This window comes from Schistocerca serialis, chromosome 1, assembly GCF_023864345.2.
Source record: "Schistocerca serialis cubense isolate TAMUIC-IGC-003099 chromosome 1, iqSchSeri2.2, whole genome shotgun sequence".
Lineage (NCBI taxonomy): Eukaryota > Metazoa > Arthropoda > Insecta > Orthoptera > Acrididae > Schistocerca > Schistocerca serialis.
Genome location: NC_064638.1, coordinates 570,676,411 through 570,697,818, shown reverse-complemented (window position 1 = coordinate 570,697,818; position 21,408 = coordinate 570,676,411).

Here is a 21,408-nt window from a genome sequence, read left to right as displayed (position 1 = left end):
TCAGTTTGTTGCTATTTGTTAAGTTCAACCAGCGGTATTTTTCCTGCCTCGTGGTCGCTAACGCCCCAGTTACCTGCCCTGGGCTTAGTGTATGTAACAGCAGTGTACGTTTCCTCGCCTTGCCGCTGCTGTCCAGTGAGGGGTGCAGTTTTGACAGCTTTCTTCATTGTAAGTTGGTTGGCGATTTTTCTACCCTGGTGGTAGTGGTTCCTTTCTCGTTCTGGGCGCTCTAAGCACAGTATTCTGCGGGCGGAGTCCAGACCGTCGGTTCCGGCTTTGGCGTAATTTTTACATCTTTGCAGTTGGTTTATTGGACGTCAGGTAGCCTCAGCAAGATTACCATTATCATTCGTTAGACTGCCACTAGTCTGAGTTACCATCTTGAGATGTGAATGCAACTCTTGGCTGCCTCTCTCATCGTTCACAAAAGTGTTTCTTTGCCGGACCTGCTCAGGGGTCGATTCCTGGTGTACTGTCTGTGACTGGCCCTTGTGTTTTATTATTGTATTTGCTGTTTTATTGTATGTTTCTAAAATTTTTTATTAATTGCTATTATTGGCGTTACAGCAGGTTTAAATGATTGTGCTACCAAGTTCGCCGTATTTTGTCTCACCTGTTTGGTGATAAGTTGCTTGTCCTTTCAAATTAACCTTTGCTGTTGTATTTGCTGTTTTACTGTATGTTTTTTAATTTTTGTATATAATTGCCATTATTGGCGTTACAGCAGGTTTAGATGGTTCTGCTACCAAGTTTACCATCATTTTGTCTCACTCGTTTGGTGATCAGTTGCCTGTCTTTTTAAATTAACCTTGCTATTGCATTGCTGTTTTACAGTATGTTTGTCTTTTTTTTTATATTTACCTTTCTTGGCGTTAAAGGCCTTCAGCTGTGACTGTGGTTACTTGCCTTAAAATTCTAATTGGGATCACACTGGCTTGTTTTTAAAACATTATTTGCTGTGTCTGTATTTTATGCTGATTTGGTAAATTGTAACGTACTGAAAGCACTATCAATTACGCAGTTGTTTATTCCTTAACTTTAATAACATGTGATATCTTTGTTTATTGCTGAATCTGGAATTACCGTTTTAAAATAAATGTGTGTAATTGAAAAAGGGAACCAACAGTAACTGATTACGGCCTCGTCCACAATCGTAACCGAATCCTGCCTCCCTGATTACCAGGTTTCAGTGCTTTTTAAATGCATTGTTTTTATTTGTTACAAGCGTGTTTTTATTTTTAACAAACCTGTGTGGAATTGCTACATACTATCCACTATAGTGTCAACATTATAACAGTCATAATGGAACAGAACGTATAACAACAAGTTTTTTGAAGATCAGATTGTTGAAACCGGTCATCAAGAATGAATAGTATTGAATGTGGTCTTGGCTATTAAAAGTTTCTTCAGTTTAGAGACTGTTGTTCAACATCAGTACCGCAACTGGTAATTGCAATCTGTGCGTGATGGAGTAGCTGATCCTGAGAAGTTCTGCCTTTCTGATGAAGCACAGCTGCATTTATCCAGGTTACTTGAACTCATAGAACACTCGATACTGGAGTTCTGAAAATCGGCAACAGTTACATCCAGAGCCTCTGCGTGAGATGAAAACAGGAGAGTGTTGTGTAATTAATGCAACAAAAATTAGTGGACCAATTTATTTCCACTAAACCATAATTTGCGGTAGATACGTGCACAGTAGGGGAAGAGTGGAAACAGTGAGACTCAAAAATTGAAATCCAAATCACACTTTTAAAAAATCTTTATTGATTTAATACCTTATGGTAACCATGTATACTGTGCTTAAGTATGTTCAAAGTGTTACTATAATACTTTAATGTATTGTCTTTCCCTTTAAAAAAATTAATTGTAAAAGTGTCTCACTGTACCCATGAATTTTTAATTGTGGGTACAGTAAGACATCAAATTCTAACGAACATCATAAGAAGCAACGTTGATCTCAAATGAAACAGCAGATCGATGTCTTTTTGTCTTGCTACACTCCTGGAAATTGAAATAAGAACACCGTGAATTCATTGTCCCAGGAAGGGGAAGCTTTATTGACACATTCCTGGGGTCAGATACATCACATGATCACACTGACAGAACCACAGGCACATAGACACAGGCAACAGAGCATGCACAATGTCGGCACTAGTACAGTGTATATCCACCTTTCGCAGCAATGCAGGCTGCTATTCTCCCATGGAGACGATCGTAGAGATGCTGGATGTTGTCCAGTGGAACGGCTTGCCATGCCATTTCCACCTGGCGCCTCAGTTGGACCAGCGTTCGTGCTGGACGTGTAGACCGCGTGAGACGACGCTTCATCCAGTCCCAAACATGCTCAATGGGGGACAGATCCGGACATCTTGCTGGCCAGGGTAGTTGACTTACACCTTCTAGAGCACGTTGGGTGGCACGGGATACATGCGGACGTGCATTGTCCTGTTGGAACAGCAAGTTCCCTTGCCGGTCTAGGAATGGTAGAACGATGGGTTCGATGACGGTTTGGATGTACCGTGCACTATTCAGTGTCCCCTCGACGATCACCAGTGGTGTACGGCCAGTGTAGGAGATCGCTCCCCACACCATGATGCCGGGTGTTGGCCCTGTGTGCCTCGGTCGTATGCAGTCCTGATTGTGGCGCTCACCTGCACGGCGCCAAACACGCATACGACCATCATTGGCACCAAGGCAGAAGCGACTCTCATCGCTGAAGACGACACGTCTCCATTCGTCCCTCCATTCACGCCTGTCGCGACACCACTGGAGGCGGGCTGCACGATGTTGGGGCGTGAGCGGAAGACGGCCTAACGGTGTGCGGGACCGTAGCCCAGCTTCATGGAGACGGTTGCGAATGGTCCTCGCCGATACCCCAGGAGCAACAGTGTCCCTAATTTGCTGGGAAGTGGCGGTGCAGTCCCCTACGGCACTGCGTAGGATCCTACGGTCTTGGCGTGCATCCGTGCGTCGCTGCGGTCCGGTCCCAGGTCGACGGGCACGTGCACCTTCCGCCGACCACTGGCGACAACATCGATGTACTGTGGAGACTTCACGCCCCACGTGTTGAGCAATTCGGCGGTACGTCCACCCGGCCTCCCGCATGCCCACTATACGCCTTCGCTCAAAGTCCGTCAACTGCACATACGATTCACGTCCACGCTGTCGCGGCATGCTACCAGTGTTAAAGACTGCGATGGAGCTCCGTATGCCACGGCAAACTGGCTGACACTGACGGCGGCGGTGCACAAATGCTGCGCAGCTAGCGCCATTCGACGGCCAACACCGCGGTTCCTGGTGTGTCCGCTGTGCCGTGCGTGTGATCATTGCTTGTACAGCCCTCTCGCAGTGTCCGGAGCAAGTATGGTGGGTCTGACACACCAGTGTCAATGTGTTCTTTTTTCCATTTACAGGAGTGTATGTGTTGTAGTAGGGTTAGGCAATAACTTTTTTATGCATTTTGTGTCAATGAACGAAATATCTGGAACTACAGGCATCAGAAATTTGTTCTCTAGTTTCAAACTTCTCAAAAGAAATGTAACTTAGCATTCGGATGACTCTCCTACAGTTGAAAGAATTTTTCTACATAATATATTTTCTTTTTTGCTTCAAACTCTACTAAAACAAAGTCACCCACTTTGGGTGAGCGCTGTAAGTTTTCAAAGTTAACCATTTCCGGTTCTGGAATTAGTTGTGTCTGATCAAAGGTCTCATCATATGAAGAATCTTGCAAAATTAATTCACTTTCGTCAGCATCAGTTTCATCAACCTGGAAAAAGCTCGCTTTGCTTTAGGTCCTTAATGTACTTTCGTTTCCTTTTCATTTGTAGTTCATTCCTTTCTGGTGTGTCGGTCGAAATTATTGTTCTTCCTTTAGGCCGTCGGCGACTACAACTTTTTCTTGGTTTTGCCTTTGGGAAACCTCGTATGTCTTCTGGAGAGAGATAAGACATTGGTGTAGATTTTCCCTGTAATTGTGAAGAACTGGATTCTATAGACTGTGCTTCACTTTCATCATGTGATGGGTGTCCCACATCAGTTGCAGGTTTAAGGTCTTTGTCGGGTGATATGTGTGTTTCCAGGCTTTCATTTAGAGGTGTGTCAGTAACAGGGGATGGAAGAAAATCATCCTCATTGAACACATGGCGATCTAAAGGAAATATTCCTGTCTTCTTAAATCCGGCAATGATATTGACGGGAGTTATTCCTCGGGGATATGCTAACCCCCCCCCCAGTGAGCAACATTGTAAATTGAAAATGTTTCACCTGGATGAGACATCATTGATGTACCTACAGAAGCATTATAAAATGTATGGAAAGGTTTCATGACACTGACATTAAGAGGCTGCAGTTTATTGGTGCAATGAGGTGGAATTGTCAGAATCGTTATCCCATTCTCTTTGCACAGATCTATTGCCTCTATTGAGAGGTGGCTCTCATGATTATCCATCAGTAACAAAGTTGGGTTTGCTTTTGAGCTGACAGAGAACTTGATGAAGTGATGAATGACCTTCACAAAACATTCTGAGTTCAACCGAGCCTCCTTTAACGTCAAGACCTAATGTGGCAGCAGGTGTTCCTAATATCATATGATCTTTAAAATACACAATTGGAAATATAATGACAGGGGGTAGGCTGTTAACTAGAGAATTTATAATACAACATGTCGTAACAAGTGTTCCACGTTTTGCACTGTTTGCCTTGTTAACTTGTTTCATACCCTTTAAGGCCAAAATCTTCGATGACTCCTGCACTGTTGTTGTTCTAGTTTCATCAAGATTGAAAATACGTGATCCATCAGAAAAATTAGAATGACGTTTGATTACTTCTTCCAGTTTATCAAAGAAATTTGACACATTAAATTTATTAAAGCCTGTAGCTCTAAATAAGCTGCATTCTTCCGGGGTTCGAAGAGACAGTTGAGGGAATCTCTGTCGAAAATCTTTCATCCAGTCGATAGATGCTTTCTCGCTTTCAGTCTAGGTTTTGTGTAAAACAATGTTATTTTTAACACCTAATTCATAACCTAAGGTACGGCAGTCGTTCATAGTAAGTCCATAAAACAATTTAGAACACACAACTAGATATTTACACAAACTAAACTCCAATTCTGGTGGAAAAATGCGGTTCACTGAATAGTTGGGACACATGTTTGAAGTGTTATACTCACAATATTTCTTAAAGTATCGACTAACTGCTTGAAAAGATAAGCCTTTCGGCTTAGATGCACTCCTGATGCTCATTTTATTTTCGATCACCAGCATGTCAGCTTTCGTCACCGAAGATTCTGAAAACCTTCCTATTTCCTTTTCAGTCTTCTTTCTCCTGGGCATTTTCTTACCTAAAATCTACAGAAATCACTGTTTTATACAGCAAGCACGCGTTGTCAGACACTATGAACAAGCACTGGGAACAGTGAGACATGTCTCGCTGTACCATCATTATTCATGTCTCACTGTTCCCAGTGGCAAACTTTTTTCAAAATGGCTCCAAACACATTCAGCTTAAACCAAAATTTCAATGAAGGGGATTTATATGTCTTGGAAAAACCATAGTTTTGAGTGACTAATGAAATGATTTGAAAGTAGCAATGGTCTACTCAGAAACCAGCTACGTAAATTTAGTAAAAAGATACTTTTCTTACCTCTGAGCACAAATATACCAACAACGAAATCACAACAAGAATGTCAAGTACGAAACATGGAATTCCATAGACTAAATAATAATGGTTACCACATTCACAATAGGTACCAACAACTGAAACCAAAATTCCAGAGATACAACTAATGTCTCACTGTTCCCACTGTCTCACTGTTCCCACTCTTCCTCTACATATATTGCATCCTTTTCTCGCAACACGAACAAATAACGAGAAGATCTGCATTTAACTCATGTAGAACAACACAATACGACACACCGTCAATGTTTCTTTGACAGTCTACGAGGGCAGTTCCTATCATTAGCAGCACAGTTTGTGCACACCTCTGTGAGCAAATGTTACTGTCTCACCAGTGTGAAGGGCTAAAAGGCACAGCGATTTTCTCGGAATTCTTACCCATACCTAGACCGCCCCTACATACTGCAGTTGGTCAAATCGCTACACCCCTTTCCAAGTCCTGCCAACAGGCTAGGGCGTATGCGGCAATCGGAGCCTGCCTGTTGGTACTTTGTAACAGTCTTAAGCCTGGACAACACGTAACGTTTCGTATTCAGCCTTACATGATCACGCCAGATTTGTCAAACAAAACGTTACGTTTCACAGAGTTGCATGAAATGAATGAAGAGTGACAAAGTCACAAAAGAGTGATGCGCTGGAGCTTTGCGTTCATGCAAGCCTCCGGGCAAGTCTGTGCATTTACAGGCACTCCAGTCTTGTCGCTCACGCTTTGCTATGCTGCCAGTCTACTCTCCGACACGTACGAGCATGAGGTTCCAGCTGTCACTTCAATGCAATGGCGATAGAAATTGCGACATTGGACCCACGAATTTTTCACGGAGTTCATAGAGCTGTGCCAAAGTTTTCCTTGCCTTTGATAAGTAAAATCTGAGGGTTACAGCAACCGAGACAATAAAAACCAGGCATACGCTGCTATAGTTAATAAGTACAAGGAAATGGATCCTACATCTACATGGATGCCCTACAAATCACATTTAAGTGCCTGGAAGAAGGTTCATCGAACCACCTTCACAATTGTCTATTATTCCAATCTCTCTTAGCGCGCGGAAAGAACGAACACCTATATCGTTCCGTACCAGGTTATTTTATCACGGTGATCGTTTCTCCCTATGTAGGTCAATGTCAACAAAATATTTTCGCATTTGGAGGAGAGAGTTGTGATCGGAATTTCGTGAGAAGATTCCGCCGCAATGAGAAACGCCTTTGTTTTAATTATGTCTACTCCGAATCCTCTATCATTTCAGTGACACTCTCCCCCATATTTCGTGAGAATACAAAACGTGCTGCCCTTCTTTGAACTTTTTCGATGTGCTCCGTCAATCCTATCTGGTAAGGATCCCACACCGCGCAGCAGAATTCTAAAAGAGGACGGACAAGCGTAGCTTAGGGATTCTCCTTAATAGATCTGTTATATTTTCCAAGTGTCCTGGCAACAAAGCGCAGTCTTTGGTTAGCCTTCCCCACAACATTTTCTATGTGTTCTTTCCAATTTAAGTTGTTCGTAATTGTTATTCCTAGGTATTTAGTTGAATTTGCGGCCTTTAGATTTGACTGATTTATCGTGTAACCGAAATTTAACGGACTCCTTTTAGTACTCATGATATCAGCGACCTCAGTAGTCATTAGACACCGTGAGATAGCAGAAAGGGGCGCTCTGAGGAACTCACGGACTTGAAACATGGTCAGGTGAATGGATGTCACTTGTGTCATACGTCTGTACGTGTGATTTCCACGCCCCTAAATATCCCTAGGTCCACTGTTTCCGATGTGATAGTGAAATGGAAACGTGAAGGGACACGTACAGCACAAAAGCTTACAGGTCGACCTCGTCTGTTGACTGACAAGAAACCGTCGACAGCTGAAGAGGGTCGTAATGTGTAATAGGCAGACATCAATCCTGACAATCACACAGGAATTCCAAACTGCATCAGGATCCGTTGCAAGTACTATGACAGTTAGGCGGGAGGTAAGAAAACGTGGATTTCATGGTCGAGCGGCTGTTCATAAGCCACACATCACGCTGGTAAATGCCAAACGACGCCTCGCTTGGTGTATGGAGCATAAACATTAGACGATTGAACAGTGGGAAAACGTTGTATGGAGTGATGAATCACGGTACACAATGTGGCGATTCGATGGCAGGGTGTGGGAATGGCAAATGCCCGGTGAACGTCTTCTGCCAGCGTATGTAGGCCAACAAAAAAATTCGGAGACAGTGGTGTTATGGTGTGGTCGTGTTTTTCATGGAGAGGGCTTGCACCCGTTCTTGTTATGCGTGGCACTATCACAGTACAGGCTTACATTGATATTTTAAGCACCTTCTTGTTTCCCACTGTTGAAGAGCAATTCGGGGGACGGCGATTGTATCTTTAAACACAATCGAGCACCTGTTCATAGTGCACGGCATGTGGCGGAGTGTTTACACGACAATAACATGCCTATAATGTACTGGCCTGCACAGAGTCCTGACCTGAATCCTATAGAACACCTTTGAGATATTTTGGAACGCCGACTTTGTGCCAACCCTCACCGAGCGATATCGACACCTCTGCTCAGTGCAGCACTCTGTGAAGAATGGGCTGCGATTACGCAAGAAACCTTCCAGCACCTGACTGAACGTATGCCTGCGAGAGTGGAAGTTGTCATCAAGGCTAAGAGTGGGCTAACACTATATTGAATTCCAGCATTACCGACGGAAGGTGACGCGAACTTGTAAGTCATTTTCAGCCAGGTGTCCGGATACTTTTGATCACATAGTGTACGTCGAAGACCAATTCCAAATGAGATCAATGTCAAACATAAAAAGCCATTCACTGCAACGATGAGATACTACAATCTATACTTGCACAAAAGCCCATTAACGGTGTTATTTTTTAGTTAAACTGGAAATTTTAAGAAAAGACTTTAAAGTTATTAACAGTGCCGGTTCTTCCGGAAGACAGGGCATAATGCAACCGACTTTTCCTTATCATTATCAGGGAAATAGCTCCAGTAGTACAATTAGTTACCCCTAGCTTGTGATCCAGTTCTGTCTATTAGTAGCCCTAATGGTACTATAATAAATAAGGCTACAGATAATTTCTCAAGCTAACCAGGAATTTCTAACCACTTTGCTAAGTTCTGGAGTGATGTCTAAGATTATGCAGACCCTAATCTATCTATAAAATATTTTCTACAAATTCAAGGTCCTTGTAGCTCTTGCCACTCGCTAAAACCCTTAATTTTGCGATGAGTCTCTCGTGGGGGCTGATAGCCACTCTCATAACATTATCTTCCTTTTCGGTTTCTGATGTTACAAGCTTTAACAGTTTACAGTTTTTTGTATGCATACGTAAGTAATCGTGCCAATCGTCCGGTTCCTACAGTAGTTCTCGGAAAAGAGTCACATAGGAGAATGTCCCTGACTTCAATAACAAATCCCGGGAGCTCTATGAACTACGTGAAAACTTTGTTTTCTTCTTCAGTTGAAGAGCATATAATGCAAACGTTTTTTTTAATCTGCCAGGAAGTTTCATATCAGCGCACACTCCGCTGCAGAGTGAAAATCTCACTCTGGGTTTTCACAACAATTCAAAAATGGTTCAAATGGCTCTGAGCACTATGGGACAACTGTTGAGGTCATCAGTCCCCTAGGACTTAGAACTACTTAAACCTAACTAACCTAAGGACATCACACACATCCATGCCTGAGGCAGGATTCGAACCTGCGACCGTAGCGGTCGCGCGGTTCCAGACTGTAGCGCCTACAACCGCTCGGCCACTCCGGCCGGCCAACAATTCTTCCTATGTGACGATTTTCAATCACTAAACGAAAGACTAGAGCAAAAAAACTGAACGAAAGTTTTAATAGTGTAGCTGCGCGATTTGTGACAGTGTTTTCATCAGTTTTAAATGAGCTTGCGTTACCTTTGGACCAGGCTTTAGACGTTGTTTGCTGTATTCCGTTCGTGACTGCAGCGTGGAGCAATTACTCTGGATCCGTCCGTATGTACTCACATCTTCCATATCCGAATCCCGTGATCCTATACTATGGAAGCAGCAGAATTGTCCCTCGAACTGCTTCTGATACGGGTGCTCTGTATTTACCAGACAGTGTTCCGCGATAACAATACCGACTTTCTTCTATGGATTCTCGTTTAATTTCCCCGAGCGTTACCGTAGCACTATCGCATGAGCAGTACGGGCCAGCTATGAACTTAACGACGCGTCTCTGCATTCCTTTGAGGTTCGCTGTCGTGCATGCCTGATGAGGAAACCAAACGCTGGAGCTGCGTTGTTCGGTATGCAGTACTAGCGTCGTGAGTGTGTGTTTTCCTTAACAGATGCAGCACACTTTTTGCAAAAATTCCCCAACAACTCTAAATCTTTCTTTCACCTTTCTTAATGTTGATTTCACGTTCTCCTTCCATTTTTCGTAATGCCTAGTATTGGCTTCATGTACTGTATATACACAATACAAGGTGTTTCCGTGATGATATTACAAACTTCCAGAGACTATGGAGAAGAGGAAATGCGTCAATTTGAGGTAGGAGACTCTGGCCCGGAAACGACGGAGTCGGAAGTTATAAGCGAAAACCGTTCGGAACCTCTGACAGTGGACCTCTTCTGCTGCAAGCTCTTTGCTTTCCATATTTTCGGAGGATTTAGTATGGACAAAAACAAGAAAAAATTTCAAATATCTGTCAAATATGGGCTCTAAAATGAACAGCTTAAGAGCTAAGAGCACAAGAGGTGTTTCACAGTAGCAGAAATGAGCAAATGCTCATGGCTCTTAAGATATGCAGTTCTCATTTTTACAAGACATATTTTACTATTTTACTCCACACTACCTCCTCCTATCATATCGAAAGCAAAGAGCTTCCATTAGAAGAGATCTACAGCCAGAGACATGGAAACGATTTTTGCTTATAACTTTCGACTCGGTCGTTTCCGGACCCCCCTTACATCAGAGTGATGTTCGCAACATCATCACGGAATCCTTCTGCAAACAGGCTAGAAAGTTTACCACTAGTCATGTAATCGTATACTAAAGTTTTCTTTTTCTTGTTTGTGATAATTATCTTGCCGTTATCCACAGTTGAAAAGAGCTGCATTCAACACACCACGTGGAAGTACACGTTTTTCTGTATTTCCTTGCAATCATGGAAGACGGTGTTTTCTGTAAACGACACCGCCATGAGCGAAGAACCTGATAGTGCCGCTGATCCTGTATGATAAATGATTTATATGTAGTCTTATACAAAACATTAGTATCTCAATCGCGCTTCACTGTGTTACATACGATGTAACTTCGGTTTCCGCTTAATATTGAACATCCAGTGTGACAGACTGAATCCTGTTGTCAAAAATTCTGCGAGCCAATGGTACTATGCATAATTAATTTTCCAAAGTATTACAAGTATGACGGATGCGTGAATGAAACTGTATATTCACCGAGTTTGCACTGTGCCCACCAGGCGGTGTTACGATTGCAGCACCTTGACGAAATGGTGAAAAAACACCTGAGGATGAACATTTCACCTCCAAGCTAATAATAAGAGACGAAGCAACCTGGAAAGGTTAATCGGCACAACATGAGAGTGCGAAGTACTGAAAATCCTCATGAAATTGTGGTGACTGAACGAGATTCGCCGAAGGTTAATGTCTCCTGTGCAGTGTCACAGACGAAACAATATGGGCCGTTTTCCTTCTGTGAGAAGACTGTGACGGGTACCTCTTATCTCGATATGTTGCAGTTGTGGTTGTTTCCACTCCTGAGAATTCCAACAAGACGGGGCACCCCTCTTTGGACCATCGATGTTCGTCGCTGCCTGAACGATGAACTTGCGCAATGTTTGATTGGGCGTAAGGGCGAAGATGATGTGGCTCTGTTCCCTTGGGCCCCCCACCAGGTCGCCTGACCTAACGCCTTGTCACCTTTTCCTTATTAAGTATTGTGTTAACGTACCACCACTGTCAATAACACTGGAACAGCTGAGAAAACGCACCAATGCTTCTATGATGACCATTGACAGGATCAATCGAGAAACCTAGCGCAGCTTGCCACGGCACGGGAGTCAGTATGGCTCCACATCCCTATCGTTAGCTTCCGGAACCTCTGTGACTTCCATGTGAATGTTTCGCAGCGGTGCGCGCTGCAAAAGTGACAATTCAGGCTTTTGACTGGTGGTCGCGTTAATGTGACTGCAAAGTGTATAATGGAACTGCGAACCTGTAATCCTGGACGACTACCGACTACAAGATAAGTTTATCCACGCGAATTGGGGATCTGGGGATCTACAGTATTACTGGGGGGCCCGCATCAGTGCCATTTAACCCTTTGTTTTGCAGTAATAAAATCTTTGCTAGAATTATTATTTTCTTAACATAGGTATGTCAAGTAGGTATCAAATTAACAGAAGTACTTGTAGATTTATACGTGTTTTACAGCAATTTTACTGTCTGCGGTGTCACAGCAAAACCGGGACGGCGGTTCGAACCTGCGTCCGGTCATCCAGATTCAGGTTTTCTGTGATTTCCCTAAATCGCTGAAGGTAAATGCTGGGATGGTTCCTTCGAAAGAACACGGCCGCTTTCCTTCTCTATCCTTCCCTAATCCGAGCTTGAGCTCCGCCTCTAACGACCTCATTGTCGATGGGACGTTAAACACTGATCTGCTCGTTACTGTAACACAATGCACACCTTGACGCTGGCATTGCGCGCATATGCATAGTTCCCTCTTGTTCTTGTCGAACCAGCTGATGCCCCCATAAGCCCCGCACTGACAACAACTCGAACCTTATTCAGGTTCATTCTGTCCTCTGCAATAATTTCGCAAAATATTATGTCGATAGCGACAACAGCCACATCGAGAAATTGCCATATTGTCGCAGAAGAAGTTGAGTAGCGCCGTGGTGCAGTGGTTATAATGCTGAAGTGTTGCATTGAGAGTCGTTAGTTCAAAACTCATCCGGGCTGTACAATTTTAGTTTCTATATTCGGATCGAGTACACTCTAGAAGTATCCACAAGTGTCAAGAATCATTGTACTGGAATGTTCTGTAGCTGTATATATACTGTACGTGTTCTGGCCGGAGGCAGTTCGCTCCGCGCTCTTGTATGTGCAAGTGCTGAATAAACCTTCGTTATTTGAAGTTACAGTTCGTCATTCATCTAATTACACCTTCTTCTACGTGACAATATAATGGGATGCCATCATTTCACTTTCATTGTCAGTTTAGGTTACTGGCAGTTTTTTTTACGGAAGTTTAGGTCGAAAGCTGATTAGTACTGCACACATCAACACCAACCATCGACAAAAACTGAATTTCTCTTAATTGTATAATCAAAAATAGGAAATAACTCGGAGACAGCAGAGAAACATAAGCTACAGTGGTAACCTCAAGGCCAGGAAACGCAGGAAATGTGTGCTATTGTACGCAGTATTCTGGATGTGACGCTAGTGATGGATAGCCACCAGTCAATGTCATGCTTCGCGCTATACACACCAGTTAAGCAGTCGATCTAATAAAAATTGGCTTCGAACGGCAACCAAGCTACTGAAAATAAACAGTAGGTAGAGCTGAATGTGGCCCATAGTCGGTCCAAAACTAATGATGAACTGCGCAAAAGTATGCAGGAAGCCTCCCGAAGCAAAGATCATGCGCCTCTATGCAAGATGTCGAGGAAGACATGGGGATGCTTAGATCACTGTATAAGTCACGATGGTGCACATACAAATCTGTTTGGTACATCGTTTTTATACAGCATGGTCATAAAGTCTCGATCTGTTACTAAGAAACAATGGATGCATTTACATAACACATAATTATAATACGTTCATACGATGACGTGGGCTTCTTTTTAAGGATAATGTACAAGAATGCTTACAGTAAAAGAAAGTGTGGCTGTTGTTAAAAGAGTAATGGTGCCTCTTATCTTCTCTGGAGATGCACGAGGAATTCAGTCGGAAATTTCACGGGCCAGCACCAGTAAGTGTAAACATTCGGTTACTTGTCAATAAGTTCCAAAGAACTGGGAACGTTGGCTATGAACCATGCTCTGGGAGACATCCTGTACCACAAGAGACTGTTCAACGAATCAGAGAAGCAATCGAAAGAAGTCCATATGCTTCAACTCGTCGTTTAAGCAGCGACTAAGACTAGCAAATATCAACGACTTTGAAAGTTTAACGCTTTAAGCTAAAGAAATCAGCATACCACATTCAATGCCTCACAAATTAGACTACGAAAATTACACAGTACGTCAAACTGCTGTTACTATTTGATAGAAGCTGCCCACAAACAATACCTCATGGGTATTTCGTTTACCGATGAAGTCACATTCCACTTCTGCGGAAAAGTTAAAAAACATAATTACCACATATGAGGTAACGAGCCACCTGAAGCTTACAACTGAATAGCTAACAGACACACCGAAACTGAGTGTGTGGCTTGGATTCACAAACACTACTACAGTATAAGGACCCTTCATTTTTGCAGAAGAGACAATTACATGAAACATTTATCCTGAATTGTTGGAGCAACTTCTGGAACCACAGCTTCATCAAGAAGGCATTCCTGACGCTGTACTGTTCCAACAGGATGGAGCAATGCCTCATTTCGCTCTCATAGTAATGTAGAGTACCTAAATAGAAGATTCGCCACCAGATGGATCGGCAAAGGTTCGCCAAGACAGTGGTCATCAGCCTCAACCGATTTGACACTACTTCACTTTGGGGTACGTTAAGTTGTTGTTGCTGTTGTTGTGGTCTTCAGTCCTGAGACTGGTTTGATGCAGCTCTCCATTTACATTAAGTTAAGGGTGTACAAAACAAAGGTAAGTCATCTCTGGGATCTAAAGGCGTGTGTCCAGTAACACGTAGCTCCCTCAAGTAATTTCGACAAGCACTTGCTGAGGTGCTTACATCAGAACAAAAACTTACGAAATTTTACTTCTGCAAGTAACTTGGTCAACTTAATTTCAGGAACCTGCTGCAAGTGCTTACAGAAGCGTTTCTACTAGAGCCACGTCATGGGATAGGCAGGTAGAAGTTTTCAGTGCCGAACTTAAGAATCAGAGCAGCCGCCGCCGTTGTTGCAGTATTACTATTATTATTATCACTTGCAAACACTGTAAGAGGTATGTGCTGCCTGCGATATGTAAGCTATAAGAGAATCTGAGACCAAACAGCAGTGTTGACTGCAGTACGAACTGTGTAGCAGTAGCAGTAAGTTGTTGCTAGCGAGCAGTCCCTTGTCTGCGCTTGTCAGTCCTGTCTGGTGTATCGTGTTGGCTGGGCCGGTCGCGGTGCAGCGATGCCGGAGCCTGAGTATTATTGTATAAGGTAAAAAAGCAGCCTCTCGCACATCTAGTAATATTATGTAAACTCACATGTAAATCTTTTAAAAAATGTCCTAATAATAATCTTTGTCTAATTTCTAACAAGCATTCATTTCAATTTAAAGAATTTAATATTTTTTTTAATGCATGATCATTCCGATTGTTGCAAAAGAAAAATCATTTGCTTCCTTTCATAAATAACAAGTGTATAGGCCAGCATTGCACAGAGCTGTGCCGGAAAACAGCTATTGTAAGAGCAGATAGTTGCCGACTTTATCGAGGTGAGAATTTTTGCTTTTTATTCAGAATGATCTTACAGGGCCATGACGCAGCACTGCTGTCGTCCAAATTTACCAGGTTACTGAATTTATTTATTATTATGAGGTTTAGGAATTTTTCTGTTTCGAGCTTATATTAAATGAGAAAAGAATTTTGTGGGTACATTAAATGGGAACCAATTTTGATCAGAGGTTACACAAAAAATAGAATCATATTATTATTATTATTATTAATTAAGTTTTTTGTGAGGTTACACAAAAATTAGAATCACTAAACAAATAATATTTAAAAAATATTTCGTGTGGGGAGGTTACAACACGGCAATGTACAGCAATTGCTAAATATGTATGGAAATTACATAAACATCCCAGAGTCCTTCCTCCCCCTCTCTCTGTCCATCTCCTCATCCCCAATCTCTCTGTGCATAACCACCTCTCACCTCTTGCTGTCCATTGCCTCCTCTCTACGTCCATTTCGGTCTGAATGTTCATTAAGAGTATTGTGCGAAAATCTGAAGTTTCTTGGTAACAACGTTTCTCCTTTATATATTAAATATATATTTATCATATGTATATTACAAAAATATGTAGCCTGTGTCCGTCCGAATGTTCATTACAGCACCGTGTAAAAATTTGAAGTAAATGGGTCAAGAAATTTCGAGAGTTGTGGTAACTAAGCTTCCCCTTTATGTATTACGTATATTTATATATATTATATACATTACAAAAATATGTAGCCTATGTCCATTAGAACGTTCGTTAGTGCGTCGTGTAAAAATTTCTAGTAAATCGATCAAAAAGTTTTCGAGATTTTCGATAACAACACTTCCCTTTCATATATCAGATATGTATTTATATATTAATATAACTGTCAACTCGTTTTTTTCTTTTGAAAACATATGACAGCAAAATTGTCAAATTGAATGCAGAATTTTTTATTTTCTTTTTCATACCTAAAATGCTATTACTATCCACAATTACGAACGCAAAAAAAATTTTAAAAAAATCCACTAAATCGGTCGAAAGGTTCTCAAGTGATGATCTTTGACACCTGATTTTAATTTCCGACTTTTTCGGTGCATTTTCCAAAATTTTTTTAATTTGACTTGACTTAATTCCTTTGGCCCCTATCCCCCTATGGAGGCATAGGGCATCCAGGAGAACTCGCCATCCGTCTCTGTCTTTGGCCATTTGCATCAATTCTGTCCAGGTCTTGCCAGCTCTTTTAGCTTCCCCTTTCGCTATCCTCTTCCATGTGCTCCTAGGTCTTCCTCTCTTCTTTGTTTCCTGGGAATTCCATTCCAATGCTTTTTTCTCGATGGCTCTACCTGGTTTCCTCAATGAGTGCCTCAAACACCCCCGCTTTCTCTCTCGTATCTGGTCTTCTATAGGCATCTGGTTTGTTATTCGCCAAAGCTCATCATTACACAATTTTTTCTGGCCACCAGATATTCATGATGCGTCGGAGATATCTATTTATGAAGCTTTGTAACTGGGATATTATCTTTTCCATTTTCCAGCTTTAACTGGCGTGCAGAAGGACAGCCTTCACATTTGTATTAAAAAAAGCATTTTTGTTTCTACGTGATATTTCTATTTTTCCATATTGGATACAGTTGTATGAAGGTAGCATTTGCCTTTTTAATGCAGTTTTTCAAGTCATCTCCAGCCCCACCATCTTCCGTCACTGTACTACCCAGGAACAGAAATGAGTTGACAGTCTCCACCCACTACTCCCCTATTAACAGTAGCACCTCCATGTTCCCTGAATTTACACTCATTTCCTTTTTTTTTGCCTATATTTGTCATAAGGCCAGCAGTCTCTGCTTATTCTTTCAGCAAGTTTAATTAGCTTGCATATCAGTCACCCTTTGAGCTCATAAAACTATATAGCCTGCAAAATCCAAATCCTCCAGACGTTTGTGGATCTCCCATTGGATTCCTCGTCTCCTGCCTGTTGTGGCTCTTCTCATAACTGAGTCTAGAACAAGTAGAAAAAGTGTTGGTGATAAAATGCAACCCTGCCTGCCTCCAGTTGTTACTTTTATGGGCTCTGTCATATTTCCTTTGTCGAGTACGCAATATTTGTAGCCATCATATAAATCTTTTATGATGTTTACGATCTTCTGTGGTATACCATACTTGCGCAAGACCTGCCAGAGCACTTTATGTTTCACGGAATCGAAGGCCTTTGGAAAATCAACGAATGACAGGTACATGGTTGCTTGGAATTCTTTGCTTTGCTCTAAAATGATCCTAAGAGTGTTAATATAACCAGCCTGTTCTTTACGCAGTCGATTTTAAAGAGACTCTTTAATTCTATTTAAAATAATTCTGGTGTAGACCTTACTGGGCATTGACAATAATGTAATATCATGCCAGTTGTTACAGTCTGACAATTTTCCCTTTTTTGGGAGCTTTACCACCAAACCATTTTTCCACTTCTTTGGAGATTTCTCTTCAAGCCAAATATGATTCAGCAGGGGATGGAGCATTTTAACAGTTCTTTCAATATCGACTTCTCAGAGCTCCGGTGCTATGTTATCTAGGCCTGGATCCTTTGCATTCTTTAGGGTTTTCAAAGCAATCCTAATTTCGTCCATCATGGGGCACTGCGGATTTATATCTTGATCTTCTTCGAGTTCCTCTGGAATATCTCTTACGTATTCCTCTTGGTTGTTTTCACAATTTAACAGTTCCTTGAAGTGCTCCTCCCATCTCTGTAGCTCTGCCTGTTGAGTTGTAAGCATAACCCAATCCTTGTTCTTAACTGGTCCTTCATGTCTGAAGTTCTTCATTGACGGGACTGATGACCTTAGCTGTTTAGTCCCCCTTAAACATCCCAACAACAATAACAACATCTTCATTGACAACCGTTTGGTTGTATTGTAGAGCTCTTTCATATTTCCTTGTCTTGCTGTCTCTTCTGCTACTTTGCTTGCTCATCTATCCACTCGCTTTTATCCCGACGTAGCCATATTTGCACTTTTTTGTTCGCCACTGTGTATTCTTCATGCGCTTCGCCCTGCTGCGCTCTTGTCTTACAAAGATTTAACTTAAATTTTACTTCTTTCCTGTCGCTGATTTCATTCCGTGTAGCATCGGAGATCCTTCCTTCCTTTGATGTGCCTTAAATAAGTTTTTTCTCCCACATCCAAATAATTGTCTTGGATTTTTTGCCAACCTGTTTCAATTCCCTCTTCCATAAAGTTTTCTTCAGAGAGGATCTGGAATCTGTTTTGTAGTTAAAGGGCAAATGTTACTTTGATCTGTTGGTCTTTTAGCCTTGCCACATCTATTTTCTTGCTCCTGTGATTGAGCTTGGTTCTATTTGCTTCCATTCAAACCCTGTCCTGACAATTACGAACGTAACAAAGACAATAATCAACCACATCTGTCAAGCCGTTCTTAATTGATGATATTTCATATGCGCAGCAATCGATGTTAACTTCCGACCTTTCCGTTGGATTTTCCAAAAAAATTTTCACATACCTGCACTGACAATAAAGAACATAACAACAAAAATTTTGATTGGAGAATTGGATACAGAGGCTTACATTCATAGATTACCATGAACCCGTCTTGAACGAAATAAAAACAGAAGAATTCGCTCAGATTAAAAACCTGAGAATGTCTTACGCAAGTTTCGAAAATCTCTTGCCTGCGTCTACTTCTACATCTATGTTCTGCGAACCACTGTGAAGTGCATAGCAGAGTGTACGAGCCAACGTAACAGTTATTATAGCTTTTTCCCGTTCCGTTCACATACGGATCGCTAGAAAAATGATTGCGTAAGTGCCTCTGTGCATGCTGTCATTAATCTAATCTTGTCCTCATGATTCCTATGAGAGAGATATGTAGGGGGTTGTAGTACATTCCTAGAGTTATCATTTAAAGCCGAGGAAACTTCATTAGTACACTCTATCGGAATAGTTGCTATCTATCTTCAAGAGTCTGCCAGTTCAGTTCTTTCAACATCTCAGTAACAATCTTTCGCGGGTCAAGCAAGCCCATGGTCATTCGTGCTGCCCTTCTCTGTACACGTACAGTAGTCCCTGTTGGTCCTATTTAGACTCGAGCAATGTTCTAGAACCGGTGGCACAAGTAATTTGTAAGCAATCTCCTTTGCACACTGGTAGCATTTCCAGTATTTTACCAACTAATCGAAGGTTGCCACCAACAGAGACTGTGAGATCGTTCCACTTCATGTCCATAGTAAACGTTACACACAAGTGTTTGCATGATTTTAGAGATCCCACCTGTGACTCACTGACATTATATTCACAGGATAATATGTTTCAATGTTTTGTGAGGTACACAATTTTACATTTTTGAGCATTTGAAGGAAGCTGCTAATCATTGCACCACTCTGAAATTTTGTAAAGCTCTGAATGAATATCTGTACACGTTCGTTCAGACTATGCTTCGACTTCGTTGTAGATAACTCCATCATCTGTGGAAAGTCTGAGGTTACTATTAATACTGCCTGTAAGATCATTAATATTCAACATGAACACAAGAGGCCCAACACACTTACGTAGGTTACACCCGAAATTACTTCAAATTACATCCAAATAGCATTCTGCGGCCTCCCTATCAAGAAATCCTCAATTCTGTCACATATTTCATGTGATACCCCCATATGATCGTAAGTTTAATAAAAAGGGTAGGTGTGGTACTGAGTGAAATGCCTTACGGAAACCGAGAAATACTCAGTACATCATGTGAGAAAACTGCAAGTTGGATTTGACATGATCCATGTTTACGAAATTCATGCTAGTTGGCATGTAGGAGGTCGCTCCATTAGATACACCTCTTTATGTTTGAGCTCATAATATGTTCTAAGATTCTACAACAAATGGATGGCAAAGATATTGGACGGTAGTTTTGTGGATCACTTCTGTTAATTACCCTTCTAGCAGACAGGTATAACCTGTGCTATGGGTTAACTCAGATGCGAATTTGGTATAGAATCTGATGGGGATTCCATCGGGCCCAGGGATTTTTTTCAATCTTAACGATTTCATCTTTTTCCTCGGCGCCACTGTTGCTAATATCTGTTTCACTAATATTTTCAGCGGCACGAGCTTTAAATTGGAGCAGTGCTGCTGGGTTTTTCTTTGTAAACGAACATTTGAAAACAGAGTTAGGCATTTCTGCTTTTGCTTCGCTACTGTCAATTTCAGTTCCTGGCTTGTCCATGAGTGGCCGGAGACTAACTTTGGTGCCACTAACAGCCTTTATATACGACGAGACTTTCTTCGGTTTTCTGAAAGATCTGATTAGTTAGCCACTGAAGGCTTCACGCATTGCACTCTTGACTGCAAAACGCGTTTCATTCAGCATCTTTCCATCTATAAACCTATGCTTTGTTTTATATCTCTTATGCAATAGTCTTTGTTTCCTTATAAATTTCTTTGCAATGACTGTGTACCACGGAGGAGCTCCCCCATTAGAACCATTCTACTGTGTACATGTCTATTACAGCATGGCCAACTATTCGTTTAAACTTGATCCATGGTTCCTCAACGTGCTCCTGGCCTTAATAAATGTTTCAAGTTCCTCACTGAGACATGACACTACTGCTTCTCTGTCTATAGGTCTAGTTTTCTGAACTCTTAAATATTTCTGCTTGGTGTAGTTGCCCTTTGTATTTTGGTACTCGTTGTTGCTGTAAACTGCCTCATGGCCACTGACACCATTTGCAATACGAACTTTCTCTATGAGGTCAGGACTGTTAGTTACCATTAAATCTAATATATCTCCGTCACGATGGGAGTTCTGAACTATTTGTTCTAGGTAGTTTTCAGAAAAGTCATTTAGTAGCGTTTCACAGGACGTCTTGTCCACCTCGAACAAAACTATAGTTATCCCGGTTGATGATTGGATGATCAAAGTTTTCATCAGTGATTACAGTATGATTAGGGTACTTATGTACAGGCGCCCTGAGGTTTTCTATAAAGTTTGTGGTTACATCAGGAGGTGAGTCTGGTGCTCGACAGACGGACCCCTTTATAATTTTAAGACCATCCTTGATACTGTGTCTTGCCCATATAATCTCACATGCAGCTTTAATTTCTATCTCAGTGGATGTGAGTTTCTTGTCTACTGCGACAAATTCACCACCTCC